Here is a 16,040-nt window from a genome sequence, read left to right on the forward strand (position 1 = left end):
TCACATTACTCGCCCTGAGAGTCACCCTCCACTTCTTCCTGCTCTGGCAGCATAGTACAGTCCGCATGAGCCTCAGATATCTGAGTCTCATCAGGATCACCTCCCCCAAGGGGTTAATGTCTGGTGACGAGGGTCAGGATGCTGCTTAGACCCTACTTCATCCTGCCCATTCTGAGCCAAGCTAAAAAAAAATGGGCACTAGTGCAGATGATTTCCTCCTCTTGACTCTGTGAAGCTTTGGAGTACATTTCTGATGCCCATGGCATAGAATGTGTGAACAGCACTGCAGACTCACCCTTCCGTGGTTCCCTACAGTCAGTTGGGCGGTTGGAGAGTTGTGATGTAGGGGAAGCAAGGGTAATTGGGGTGCCACCTCTGTGGACTGTACTGTGTGTGATGTTGAGGTGGAGGAAGAGGAGGAGAGGCTACTTGAAGCTGCACTTGTCATCCACTTGAGCACATATTCCTTCTTGCCCTCATCAACAAGGCGTACCACTGTGCAGCTGCCAAAGAAAGGTAGTGAAGTAGTCCATCCAGTAACAGAAGTTGTCAGTTGTGTTTGTGTAAGGAGCAAGCAGGAACGCGGGATGCAATGACGGACGAGGACGGAGGCAAAGCAGGTTTAACAGGTTTATTAACAGGGAATACTCTGCAGGGAGGTAAAGGGTTAATCTGTGGATTAAACAGAATAAAAGGTGAAGGATATGGTGAAGTAGCACATGGGTACATGGGTCAGGAAGTCCTTAGACTGTCACTCCTGCTGTGAACTCAATAGCGCCGGCAATGGCTGGCACGATGTGACTTCCAAGAAGTTCCTGTGTGCAACAAAACCCCGTCTTCTGGTGACAGCGGTCAGTCTCCGGCACCTTCCACTGCCCCTAGTCCATATACTACTGTGGCCACAGGAGCATGGGTCACAGTACTGTCTGAGCCCAATGTGCCTCCACAACTATTCTTCACTGGTGAAGTCAGGTCACAAGTGTCAGGGCAACTACTCACTGCCAACGTCAGGGCGTAAGTGTCAGTCTCATATGTGGTCCCTCTTGGACAGCGCATCTGCGATACACATGGTCACATAGTGTACGGCACCCAGTTCTCTGGCAGTTACTGGACACACTATGCATGTCCAGCTCTCCCTGGTCCCCCACTGTTGGTGGCAGTTGACGCTGGTCTGCATGGCACTGGTGTTCCCAGCCACTGCGCTCCTCTCTGTGGCTACTGTAACACCCAGCTCGGCTCTGCTCTGTGTTCATAGCTCTGTACGGCTCTGCTATGTACGGCTGTGCTCTGCAGCGGTCTCTCTCTCCAGATTGCTGCTGGGCACACTACTCCCCTCAATGCAGCAGTCCCCAACCTTCAGGTTTACTGCAGCATGGCCTGTCGCAGCCCCAGCACTCTCTGGTGGGGGAAACAGAGCGCGCTGCTCACTGCTCTGCGCTGGTGCCACACTGACCTGCTTCATGTGCTTTTTCCTTTTTTTCTCTGCTGCTGCTCGCACTTTTCTGGCTCTCTCTGCCCCCCATGGTCAGGAGGAAGGTCCGGCTCACTCAGGCTTCCCTCCGGCTGCAGGGGAAGGTCTGCCTCCTTCAAGCTTCCCCCCGGGAACAGTGGATACAGCCTCTCAAGTTCCGGACCCGGCACGCAGGTACACACTGTCCTTTAGCTTGCCATTCCATGGGCGAGAACTCTTTGTATTTCACTATGCTCTTTTGAGGAGGGACAGATGCCCAGAATTTCTGCATCCACTCCTGCCTCTCTTTCGCCACATTCTTCAGTAAGGGTGTGTGCAGACGCTGCGGAATCCGCTGCGGATTAATCAGCACGGATTTTGCAAAAACCCCAGATAAACCGCAGGTCAAAAGACCTGCGGATTATCTGCGCTTTTGACTGCGGTTTGATCCTGCGGATTCACCATCTCCACAATGGTGGAGATAGGAACCCGCTGCGGATTCCGCAGAAAGAATTGACATGTTACTTCTTTCTGCGGTTTCAAAACCGCAGCAAATCCGCGCGGATTTTTCCGCAACGTCTACACAGCGTTTTTTTTTACCATTCATTTGAATGGTACTGCACACCGCAGCAGCCAAAAACGCTGTGGAAACGCAGCGGAATCCGCAGCGTGTGCACATACCCTAAGGCTCGTTAGGGATACTCCAAATTTCAGGTTGAGTGGTAGAGTATCAGAGTTCATCCTGATTCCGTGGAGTAGCAATCTCTGGGGCCTGTTCCTCTTCTGGGTCAACATATGGCGGGTCAAGTAATTCTTCCTCTTTACTTTCAACAGCTGCAGGAGGAAATGTCTCTGATGCACTTCATATCTCCTTCATTTGGTCAGGATTAGTGTTGAGCATTCCGATACCGCAAGTATCGGGTATCGGCCGATACTTGCTGTATCGGAATTCCGATACCGACTTCCGATATTTTTTCAATATCGGAAGTCGGCATCGGAATCGGAAGTTCAGTTGATTGACAGCCTGACGTCATCATGATGCGCGGTGTGTGCGCATCATGATGCGCCGTCATTTCGGGCCTTCCGGGGGTCTCTGCCGGCCTGCCGGGGGGCTGTGTGGACTGCCCGGGGTCTGTACCGGCCTGCCGGGGGGCTGTGCCGGCCTGCCGGTGGTCTGTGCACCCTGTGGGGGTCTGTACCGGCCTGCCGGGGGGCTGTGCCGGCCTGCCGGTGGTCTGTGCACCCTGTGGGGGTCTGTACCGGCCTGCCGGGGGGCTGTGCTGATGTCCGGGGGTCTGTGCAAGCATCGTCCGATGGGACTACAAGTCCCATCTGGCGATGCCTGCTACCATGACAGTGATTGACACATTAGCCAATGATGGGACAGTAGTAGTCCCATCATCCGGCTAATGTGTTAAATGTTAAAAAAAAAAAAAAAAAAAATACTACATACATACTACATGCATGCTACATACATACTACATGCTACATACATACTACATACATACCACATACATACTACATACATACTACATACATACCACATACATACCACATACATACTACATACATACTACATACATAACACATATATACTACATGCATGCTACATACATACTACATGCTACATATATACTACATGCATACTACATACATACATACTACATATATACTACATGCATGCTACATACATACTACATGCTACATACATACTACATATATACTACATACATACTACATGCATGCTACATACATACTACATGCTACATACATACTACATATATACTACATGCATGCTACATACATACTACATGCTACATACATACTACAAATATACTACATGTATGCTACATACATACTACATGCTACATACATACTACATATATACTACATGCATGCTACATACATACTACATGCTACATACATACTACATACATACTACATATATACTACATGCATGCTACATACATACTACATGCTACATACCACATACATACTACATACATACTACATGCTACATACATACTACATATATACTACATGCATGCTACATACATACTGCATGCTACATGCATGCTACATACATACTACATACATACTACATGCTACATACATACCACATATATACTACATACATACTACATACAAAACATTCATACAATACATACATAGACATACAGTACATATAACATAGAGTAACATACTTACCAATACTTGTCACATTGTTCCCCGAAGCCATTGTCTTTTACGGAATAAATATTAACATAACAAACCACAAAAATACTCACCCACGATCCGAAGCAGTCCACGAGTGTGTCCCACGACGATCTTGGGTAGAGAACTGCAGCATCAGCTGTTGCTGCCGTTCTCTATGGGCTGCAGGAATCCAATGACGGAAGGTAGGTATCCTTCCGCACTGTATTCCTCCGCCACTTAAAAAAAAAAAGTCCCTAGTCTCACTTTATGCCATTGCTGTGTGGGAAATTCCCACGCAGCAATGGCATAAAGTGAGACTAGGGACTTTTTTTTTTTTAAGTGGCGGAGGAATACAGTGCTGAAGGATACCTACCTTCCGTCATTGGATTCCTGCAGCCCGTAGAGAACGGCAGCAACAGCTGATGCTGCAGTTCTCTACCCAAGATTGTCGTGGGACACACTCGTGGACTGCTTCGGATCGTGGGTGAGTATTTTTGTGGTTTGTTATGTTAATATTTATTCCGTAAAAGACAATGGCTTCGGGGAACAATGTGACAAGTATTGGTAAGTATGTTACTCTATGTTATATGTACTGTATGTCTATGTATGTATTGTATGAATGTATTGTATGTAGTATGTATGTAGTATATATGTGGTATGTATGTAGCATGTAGTATGTATGTAGTATGTATGTAGCATGCATGTAGCATGCAGTATGTATGTAGCATGCATGTAGTATATATGTAGTATGTATGTAGCATGTAGTATGTATGTAGTATGTATGTGGTATGTATGTAGCATGTAGTATGTATGTAGCATGCATGTAGTATACTGTATATGTAGTATGTATGTAGTATGTATGTAGCATGTAGTATGTATGTAGCATGCATGTAGTATATATGTAGTATGTATGTATCATGTAGTATGTATGTAGCATGCATGTAGTATATATGTAGTATGTATGTAGCATGTAGTATGCATGTAGCATGCATGTAGTATATATGTAGCATGTAGTATATATGTAGTATGCATGTTGCATGTAGTATATATGTAGTATGCATGTTGCATGCATGTAGTATATATGTAGTATGTATGTAGTATATATGTTGCATGTAGTATATATGTAGTATGCATGTTGCATGCATGTAGTATGTATGTTGCATGTAGTATATATGTAGTATGTATGTTGCATGTAGTATATATGTAGTATGCATGTTGCATGTAGTATATATGTAGTATGCATGTTGCATGCATGTAGTATATATGTAGCATGCAGTATGTATGTAGTATATATGTAGTATGTATGTTGCATGTAGTATATATGTAGTATGCATGTTGCATGCATGTAGTATATATGTAGTATGTATGTTGCATGTAGTATATATGTAGTATGTATGTTGCATGTAGTATATATGTAGTATGAATGTAGCATGTATGTAGTATGTATGTAGAATGTATGTAGTATGTAGTATGCATGTTGTATGTATGTAGCATGTATGTAGCATGTAATTTTTTTTTTTTTTTACATTCAACACATTAGCCGGATGATGGGACTACTACTGTCCCATCATTGGCTAATGTGTCAATCACTGTCATGGTAGCAGGCATCGCCCGATGGGACTTGTAGTCCCATCGGACGATGCCTGCACAGACCCCCGAAGCCTGCACAGCCCCCCGGAGCCTGCACAGCCCCCGGCAGGCCGGCACAGCCCCCCGGCAGGCCGGCACAGCCCCCCGGAGCCTGCACAGCCCCCCGGCAAGCCGGCACAGCCCCCCGGCAGGCCGGCACAGCCCCCCGGAGCCTGCACAGCCCCCCGGCAGGCCGGCACAGCCCACCGGAGCCTGCACAGCCCCCCGGCAGGCCGGCACAGACCACCGGAGCCTGCACAGACCCCCCGGCAGGCCGGCACAGACCACCGGAGCCTGCACAGACCCCCTGGCAGGCCGGCACAGCCCCCCGAAAGGCCCGTACAGACCCCAGAGAGGCTGTACAAGGGAAAAACAGGATTTTTCTTATTCCGATACCGGAAGTCCCATAGACTTGAATGGGACTTCCGGTATCGGAATCGGCGATACCGATACTTTTTTTTAAGATCGGCCGATCCATTCCGATCCGATACTTTGAAGTATCGGACGGTATCGCTCAACTCTAGTCAGGATCCCTTGGGCTGGTGGACGGCAAACTTTCCACTTCAGAGGACGAGATAAGTTTTTCTTCCTTCTCACAATCGGGAACCGTGGGAGTGGGCGTTTCAGGTACATTTGACTCTTTCTCTTCTTCGGGCTGAGTCGCCACAGACGGAACCTTCAGATCCAAGTTAGAGCTTCACCAGACTCACCTCCACACGCGTGACCAACACAGACATCTCACCGTAGACAGTTGACACATTCTCCCTCTCTTCTGAGTGTCTGACGTTGTGGCTCTGTCTGGCCCTAGGTGCAACTCCTCTTCTCTCGCCATACCGTTTCTCCCAGGGGCGACGTTCGCTCCAATTATCAGAATCTTTGGAGGAGTAAATGAATCTTTGACGTCGGCTGTCTTGGGTAGCGCAACTTCTGGACATGGGTCCCATTCTTCCACAAGTCCAACACCCTATTCTGCGCCGGTCTGGAGGGCACTTTGGTCGGGATCACCGTCCTCTATGGGAAGCAAACCCCCTCTGCATTTGCTCACCACCCCACGATATGGGGTTAAATTCTGGAGCTGCCATGGAGATTTCTTTCATGCTCCTCACCTCTCCTCTCACTTCTTGCACTTTTCACCATAAGTTACCTCGAGGTAGGACGCTGGACTCCAAGACAGCAGCAAGGGCTTCCTTCAGGCTTTCGACTTCCTCCCATATTCTTCTCATTCCATGCTGTAAGTCGTGGGACCATTTCAGCTCTTCCTCGTTCGGGGTAGCTCCGGACCATCCCTATCAAGGCTGCAACCCCCTGTCCCTGCTCGCCTATGCACGCCTTTGCCCCAATGTCTGCAAAAGTCATGCATGAGTTAACTCACAAGCACTCATGCAAAGCATACTTAAGCAGTTCATTTCTCAGGCCCATCACTAACTGGTCTCGCAGTACTATGTCAGTGGGTCCTACGCCTGTGCCATCCTTCCTAAGAATTGCAGTATCCTTCCTAAGAATTGCAGTATGGATCTCCTGTAACATGTTCCTGTACTGCGTCACAGTCTCACTCTCCCTTTGGACATGGCGGAAGAAACATATACGCAACTCTCCTACGTCCATGGGGTCTCCGTGCGTTTCCTCCAGTATCTGCAACACCTTGTCAAACATGTGTCGTTCTCTAGGGGGTCATAGCATGACGGAATCCCTGGCCTCTCCGTCTAATGCCATCAGAGCAATTTCTGCCGTTAACGCAGTAGTCACGGGGAACATCCTCATCATTCCTCTCACCCGCCTAGTCCAGCTACATATCAGAACGTTGTTCCCTGTAAACTTGGGGAGATTACTCAAAATTGTCCCCAGCGGTATATTGGCCCTTGGAGCTCCCCCCACTGCTTGGTCTGCCAACTTGGCATCCGTAGACTGCATCCTGCCGACTATAGATTCAGAACACATGAAACATGCACAAAAACTGAACGGGTCAATAAGACCCTGTTCACACCACCCAAGAACTAAGACACAGAAACAGAACACAGTATGACAAACGTGCATAAATACTCTGCTGTAAAATATGTAACTGTAAGTAGCAAGTGCTAGTAAAAGATGTTAACAAAACCAGGGTATTTTGTTGATACGTTTTTCTGCAAAAAAATGTACGCTAAGCCACTCCGCCGCATCAAGGCATACCCTTCTCGGAGCAGTCCTATCTAATATATTTAAAAACCTGAACATGTGAATATACCTTCATGAGCAGGGTTCAGAAAGGCGCTGCCCGGTATGGGCTCGCTGGGCGAAATGGCTTTTTATGCATGTCCCAAAGGAGAGAGGCGGGGATCTCCCAAAGCTTGCATAAGCAAGAAATCAATAGATTCAGAACACATGAAACATGCACAAAAACTGAACGGGTCAATAAGACCCTGTTCACACCACCCAAGAACTAAGACACAGAAACAGAACACAGTATGACAAACGTGCATAAATACTCTGCTGTAAAATATGTAACTGTAAGTAGCAAGTGCTAGTAAAAGATGTTAACAAAACATCCTCATCATTCCTCTCACCCGCCTAGTCCAGCTACATATCAGAACGTTGTTCCCTGTAAACTTGGGGAGATTACTCAAAATTGTCCCCAGCGGTATATTGGCCCTTGGAGCTCCCCCAACTGCTTGGTCTGCCAACTTGGCATCCGTAGACTGCATCCTGCCGACTATGCCAAGTGTAAGATTCAAGCAGGAACACGGGATGCAGTGACGGACAGGGCGGGAGGCAGAACAAGGATTAACAGGATTATTAACATGGAATACTCCACGCAAAGAGGTAAAGGGTTAAACAGTGGATTAAACAGAATAAAAGGTGAAGGATATGGTGAAGTGGACAACAATGTTTCAGATAACGGCAGTTCATTAGCACGTGGGTCAGGAAGTCCTTAAACTGCCGCTCCTGCTGCGAACTCAATAGCGCCGGCAATGACTGGCACAATGTGTCTTCCAAGAAGGTTCTGTGTGCAACAAAACCCCATCTTCTGGTGACAGTAATCAGTCTCCGGCACCTTCCGCTGCCCCTAGTCCATATACTACTGTGGCTGGAGGAGAGTGGGTCACGGTACTGTCTGAGCCCAACGTGGCTCCACAACTATTCTTCACTGGTGAAGTCAGGTCACAAGTGTCAGGGCAACTACTCGCTGCCAACGTCAGGGCATAAGTGTCAGTCTTCTATGCGGTCCCTCTTGGACAGCGCGTCTGCAGTACTCACGGTCACGAAGTGTATGGCACCTGGTTCTCTGGCAGTCACTGGACACACATTGCATGTCCTACTCTCCCTGGTCCCCACTGTTGGTGGCGGGTGACATTGGTCTGCATGGCACTGGTGCTCCCGGCCCGAGCGCTCCACTCTGTGGCTGCTGTAACACCCGGCATGGCTCTGCTCTGTGTGCATGGCTCTGCGTGGCTCTGCATGGTTCTACTCTGCAGCGGCCTCTCTCTCAGGATTGCTGCTGGGCACACTACTCCCTCAACGCAGCAGTCCCCATCCTTCAGGTCTACTGCAGCACGGCTTGTTGTAGCCCCGGCACTCTCTGGTGGGGGAAGCAGAGCACGCTGCTCAATCCTTTGCGCTGGCACCACTCTGACCTGCTTTGCGCGCTTTTCCTTTTTTTCCTCTGCTGCTGTGCATACTTTTCTAGCTCTTCCCACCCCCCTTGGTCAGGAGGAAGGTCCAGCTCACTCAGGCTTCCCCCAGGCTGCAGGGGAAGGTCCGCCTCCTTCAAGCTTCCCCCCGAAAACAGTGGATGCAGCCTCTCAAGTTCTAGACTCGGCACGCAGGTACCTGCTGTCTTTTCATCCCCGCTACATTTGCATAGGAGGTGATGTTGTTGGTTCACTAGTGCTTTCACTAGCATTACCACGTACTCCACGTACACCTTGAACACCAAGCCTAATCCCCCTTCCACCACGACCTCACTTTTTCCCTGTCATGTTGCTCACATAGTGTGGTAGGAGCACACTATTAGCAACAAAAAAATAGATTTTTTACTCTGCATCAGCTCTGTACACAGTTGAATTTTAGCGGCACTAAATGACAAATTGAAATTTGGCTTGCGTTCGTAACAGAAGAAAGACTTGTTTCAGTGTGGATAAGGCTGTATAAAAAAGGAGATATGCTCCAAACAATTATAAAAATTAGATCTCCCCTACTGTATCACGTTAATCAGAGAAGAAAGAATTATTTCAATGTGGCTGAGACCTGTATGACAAAGAAGATACTTTTTTCACTCTGCAACAAGTCTGCACAAACATGAATTTCACCACCACTAAATGACAGGGTGAAAAATGGCATGCTGATTTACGTTAGCAACTGCAAGAAATATTTTTATTTACTGTGCAACAGCTCTGCATACAGAACAATTTCACCACCACTAAATGACAAGTTGGCTATAGTGTGCTGTAGCACGATTAGCATCTGGAAAAAATAAGATTTTGAAAGGTCCACTCGTACATGGAGCACAATAGAAGCAATGCACAACACACTTCTATGAAATGTGCACTGCTGTCTTTGTCCGTGGTCCTCACTAACGGCATAAAAAAAATCTGCTGGAAGGTCACTTTCACAGCCACAGAGAACACTAGCTATTAGAGTTGAGCGAAAGAGGTCGGTCATATTCAAAAGTCGGCGACTTTCGCTGAAGTCCGGTTTCATGAAACGAAACCCGACTATAGCGTGAGGTCGGCCACGAGGTCGGCGACCAGAGCGCCAAAGTCTCATTTCAAAATATGCTTCCAACGCCCTTTTTCAGCCAATGATGGAGGACGCACACTGTGGGCAACGCGATGACATAGGTATCGGTCACCACCATCTTTGAGAAGGGCATGCAAGTGATTGGTTGGCTTTGTGTGGCGTCACAGGGGCTATAAAAGGGCATGAACGCCGACCGCCATCTTACTTCTGCCGAACTTAGCATTAGGGAGAGGTTGCTGGCTGCTGATTCAGAATAAGGGAGAGTGTTAGGCAGGGAAGAACAACCAAAAAACAGCTTCTGCTGTTAGCGATTTCCACTTACAACAGTGACAGGGGAGGCTATATTTTTGTGCATCAGCTCTGTTGGTTATTAGGCTGCCTCATAAGGCTCCCTGATAGCTGCATTGCTGTTTGCACACTGCTGTGCAAACTGCTTTTTTAAAAGCAAAAATATTTTTCTTCCTCTTTTCTGTACAGTTACCAAGCGTTCATTTTTCCACCCTTTTTTGTGTGCAGCAGTCCTGCTTATTAGGCTGCCTGCGTCCATACTTGGACTGAGAGCATCATTGTCAGTGTCCTCAAATCTCTAGTGAGATCCAAATTCTCACCAATCCTATAGACACCCTCCACCTTGTCATACACCATCCAATTTCAGCCTGTTACATTGAGGTGTAATCTCTCCTGGGCCTGAGACAATAGTTCTGCCTTTTCAAATCTCTAGTGAGATTCAAATTCTCACCAATAGTAGATACACCTTCTACCTTGTTTTACAGTACCATATAGCTGGTGGTATTTTGGGTACATTTTCACAAAAATGAGGAAGTATGGTGGAAGACGCCATGGAAGTGGGCGGGGGTTGCCAGCTGGTCCCGATGGTGGTGGTGGTGGTGTTGCATCTGTTGGTAGTGGCAAAAGCACAATAGCACCTAAGGCAGGAGGTGTTGAGCCTGCGTCATCATCTGGCTCCACAAGGCCTCAAAGGCTCTCTTTTCTGGGAGTAGGTAAACCACTTTTAAAGCCAAAGCTTCAGGAACAAGTTTCGGCTTACATTGCTGACACAGCTTCCAGCTCTCTCGCCTCCTCTTCTCAAGTTTCAAAAAATAATAGCATTGAGTCGTCAGTGGAGGCTCCTGGTCAGGAACAACACCTTTCCTTGTGTCCTTCACCCCTACCAAAAGTGAAGGATGTGGCAGGCCACACTACCGATTACTCCATGGAGCTCTTTTCACATACCATGCTTGGGTTAGCAAGTCAAGTCGTGAATTCCCCAGTCCAAGATGAATCTGACATGGAGTGTACTGATGCACAGCCACTGCTAGATTTTTCTGCTGGTGCATTCACTCAGAGCACTACATTGTCCTCACAGTGCACTGAGGCAGAATCAGACCCTGAAGAAACTCAGGTGCCCCTTCCCACATACTATACCACCTTACACGGTGACACAGAGGAAGGTGCACATGAAATTGAAGAGGAGGTGATGGATGACCCAGTTGTTGACCCAGATGGGCATCCATGGGGGAAGAGGGTGCCGCTGCCAATAGCTCAGAAGAGGAGGAGGAGGATCCGCAGCAGGCAACGACATCGCAACAGCTGTTATCTGGCATGACCGTAGCAGTCCAAAAACGTGTTACAAAAACCAAAAGAGTTGCAGGACAGCTTGGCCAGATGGTCAAATTAGCACAGCGTGCAAGGTCTCAAAATGTCTTCCATAGTAGGAAGAGTGCAGTGTGGCACTTTTTTGAACAAAATCCTAATGATCAGACAAAAGATATCTGTAAGAAGTGCGCAAAGACATTTAGGGAAAAATCTGAGAAATTTGAATACCAGTTGCATGCTTAGACATTTAACCATCATGCACTAGCAAGCGTGGACGGACTACCAAACATCACGTACCACAAGTGCACCTGCTCCGAATGAAGGTAGTCAGCAACGCTACATCGCTTCCCCCACTGTAAGCCCACCGGTTAGCACACCACCAGCAGCAAATGTCGAGGTGTCGTCGCAAGGGCAAAGCAGTCATGGAATCACAATGTTATTGCTACGAAAGACTGAATCTAGGCCATCAGCAACACCACCAACACTATCACCATCACCAACCCTCTCTCAGTCCGCCATGTCCACCGCTAGTTCCACCATATGCAGCTCTCAAGTCCAGCTCATCCTACCAGAGACTCTGAGTAGGACAAGAAAGTACTCATCCTCTCATCCGCGTACACTGGCTTTGAACGCCCACATTGCCAAACTAATCTCATTAGAGATGATGCCCTACCGATTGGTTGAAAGCAAAGCTTTCCACGAGCTCATGGCCTACGCAGTACCACTCTATGACCTACCCAGTCGGCACTTCTTTTCGCGAAAAGCCATCCCAGCCCTCCACGTGCATGTGAAAGACCGCATTGTCCATGCACTCAAGCAATCAGTGAAGGGAAAGGTGCACCTCACAACAGATGCATGGTCCAGTAGGCATGGCCAGGGCCGTTATGTGTCCATCATTGCGCACTGGGTTAATGTGGTGGATGCAGGGCCAACAGGGTTCAGCGGCGGTGGGACAGTGCTGCCTAGCCCACGGTATAGGAAACAGTTGGCTGTAGGCGTTTGACCCTCCTCCTCCTCCTCCAGGAGCGAAAGCTTGTCCACAGAGCGCAGTCGCATGAGCACTCCATCCGCAGCTGCCAGTGTTGCACACAAGTTGTCCTACTATCGAACAGCTAGTGGTAAGCGTCAGCAGGCTGTGTTGAAGATGATGTGTTTGGGCGCCAACAGACACACCGCGGAGGTACTGGCCGACTACTTGCAGCAACAAACTGAGTCATGGCTGGGCAGTCTACATCTTGAGGCAGGCAAGGTAGTTAGTGATAACAGCCGGAATTTTGTGGCAGCCATAGCCCTTTCAAAACTCAGACACATACCTTGCCTGGCTCACACCTTGAACCTGGTGGTGCAGTGCTTCCTCAATAATTATCCGGAGTTAACACCCCTGCTCCATAAGGTGCGAAGACTGTGCTCGCACATCCGCCGGTCGCCTGTACACTCCAGTCGTATGCAGAAGCTGCAGCGATTGTTCCACCTTCCCAAGCACCACCTAATTATCGACGTTGCAACAAGGTGGAACTCCACCCTGCACATGGTTCAGAGGCTGTACGAACAGAGGCAGGCTGTAATTCATTTGTGGGAGGATACACGGGCAGGCAGTTTGCAGGCAGACATGGAGTTGTCTGGTGTGCAGTGGTCGAAGCTGAAAGACCTCTGTAAAGTCCTTCAGTGTTTTGAGGAATGCACATGGCTGGTAAGCGCAGACGACGCCATCATAAGCATGAGCATCCCACTTATGCGCCTGCTCATGCAAACTTTGACGCACATTAAGGAGCAGGCGTCTGCAGCCGAGGAGGAAGAGGAGGGAAGCCTTGATGACAGTCAGCCATTGTCTGCTCAGGGAAGTCTCATGGATGAGGTGGAGAAAGAAGAGGAAGAGGAGGAGGATGATGGGGATGATTATTTTGGGGAGAAGGATGCTTCTCAGGGGGCAAGAAAAAATGTTGGCATGGAACCCCCCTGCTTGCTCAGGGCACCAGCACTTGCAATACTTACCTCTCCCTGCTCCACTACTGTGTAGTCTGGCCTGTTAAATACTTCACTGGGACTGCCAATACAAATTTGGTGAAATGATAGATGATGGTTAAGACGTAGCTATGCCCTGTCCTGCTGGGCTCTATCTACAGATGATCAATGGCTTCCATTTGCTATGGACGTCGACTCACAATGAGATGCAGTGGTGGCTTATCATCAGCTTTCACGGCTTTCCGACTCACAGACGTGTGACATTCCTGCCCACATTTTTAAATGTGTCCTCTCATGCCAATCCAATAGAATCACCATCGGCCTGTGGCTTGTGTCTTTTGCACTCCAAAGTTACCTGACAGATCATGATAGGCAGTGAGGACAATGTCTACATCTGTCCCTGTGATCACAATTTGATGGAGATGAGTAACGGTGATGGGTTCCACGGTACTGCGATACAGCAAACCTTTCTTCACAAGAACTGTTTTCGCTGTCTCCACAGACAAAGTAATTGAGGGTCAGTATCGCCTCTGAGAATTCTCCCGGGAGTTTTTACCGTGATTAGCAATTCTAAAATTTCAGCAATCAGTCGACTTTCTGTCTGTACTTGTATCCATCTCGTTTCCTCTTGCGGAGAGTCTGGGCTGTCTTACTGAGACTGAAATATACAGTATATGAAGATTGAAAAATACCCCAACAGTGTATACTGGTGTACGCTTCGAATACATAACCCTTTTTCTATTTTTTAGATTCTTGTCTAATCCATACTGAGGCTGTGAGTGTCTTTGTCGGACTCCGGAAATATACATGCAGATTTTTAATGTTTAAACTATGCTATATATACACGCTATCCAGTGATACTGTACCTTTTCTCAACTTTCTACAATCACGTCGAATCCATACTGGGCCTGAGACCCTCTGAGTCTACATCCTGATATATAGACATAGGTTTTTAATGTTTAAACTATGCTATATATACCTGTTATCCGGTGATACTGTACCCTTTCTCAACTTTGTACAATCACGTCAAATCCATACTGGGCCTGCGACCCTCTGAGTCTGTCTCCTGATATATAGACATAGGTTTTTCATGTGTAAACTATGCTACATATATACATGTTATCGGGTGATACTGTACCCTTTCTCAACTTGTAGCGCGTATGCAGCCCCTTTCATGTAAGGGCATGACAGACTGTCATGATCCATGCGGAATCATGTCAGATAAAAGCACAGGTAACCTTTTTTTTTCTGTGCTAAGGTTTGGTTTTTGCCCCCCGGTGGCCATTAGGATTATTGCACTGTGGTTTCTTTTGTTCTAAATTTGCCCCCCGGTGGTGGTGAGTGTAATTGCACTTGGTTACTTTAGTTTGTGCATGCAATTATGTAACAGGTGTGATTGCTCTATAAAAGAGTGTCAGGTGTGTCAATCACTGTTGGTGATTAGTCCTCAGTTACAAGCAAGCCTGGGTGAAGGATGGAGCTGAAAGAGAGTCCCGAGCAGTTCAGTGAGAGTCCTGGAGTGGCAGCTATAGTGTCTGCGAGGAGGGCTGGCATGGCTTGGTGGAGTTGCAGCTATGGTGTCAGCAAGGAGTTCTTGCATGGCTTGGTGGAGTGGCAGCTATGGTGTAGAGCTGCACTCATGATGCCGGACTCGGTTGCTGGAAAGCTGGACTCAAGATGTTGGACTCTTTTGCTGGAAAGCTGGACTCATATGCTGGACTCTGTTTCTGGACAGCTGCACTCAGGTGGTGGACTCTGTTTGCTCCAAGGCTGCACTATGGTGTTGGATCTGGTCGGAGGAAAAGATGCACACAGGTGGTGAGCAAAGCAAAGCTAAGTGGTGTTTCCCTGTTTTGTCTCTTTTCCTTATGTGTGTTTTAGTGCAGTGGTGGGATTAGTTTCCGCACCGTCCACTTCACTAGTGAGGGCTTAGGTGCAGGGCGAGTCAAGGTTTTTAGGTTCCTGATCGGCGCCCGGTGCGGAACCAGCCTAGGGAACGTTAGGAGTGTAGAGACACTGACTCAGGGGAGTGAAGGAGGTATCCACGTCCCCGTTCCCTATCGCAGGGCCACCATTGTTATTGTTACCCAGGTTTTCCCTTTTAATGTTTAAATTCGCCTTACTGGAGGTGGGGTTTCCAGACACGTGTATTTCTGAAATTCGCATGTTGGAGGCGGCGTATCCAGCTGCATGTTTTATTATTTAAATTCACCCAACTGGAGGCGGTGTATCCAGGGTCACGCATGTCATCGAAATCCGCCCTGCTGGAGGCGCTGTGTCCAGCCACGCGTGACCGTGACACAGACCTGTTATTGATCGATCTCGCGTGCCAGAGCCTCGCGTGTCCCTCTAGTAAGCTTGACGCGTACCGCGGGGGCATGCCGGAGTCTCGTTCGTTAACGGAATTAAGCTGACAAATCACTAGCACAACTAAAAACGGACATCCACCACCACCCACAGAATCAACAAAGCTTGCAATCTGTCAATCTTT

This window comes from Dendrobates tinctorius, unplaced genomic scaffold (assembly GCF_039654945.1).
Source record: "Dendrobates tinctorius isolate UK_male_01 unplaced genomic scaffold, ASM3965494v1 ptg000156l, whole genome shotgun sequence".
Taxonomy (NCBI): Eukaryota; Metazoa; Chordata; class Amphibia; order Anura; family Dendrobatidae; genus Dendrobates; species Dendrobates tinctorius.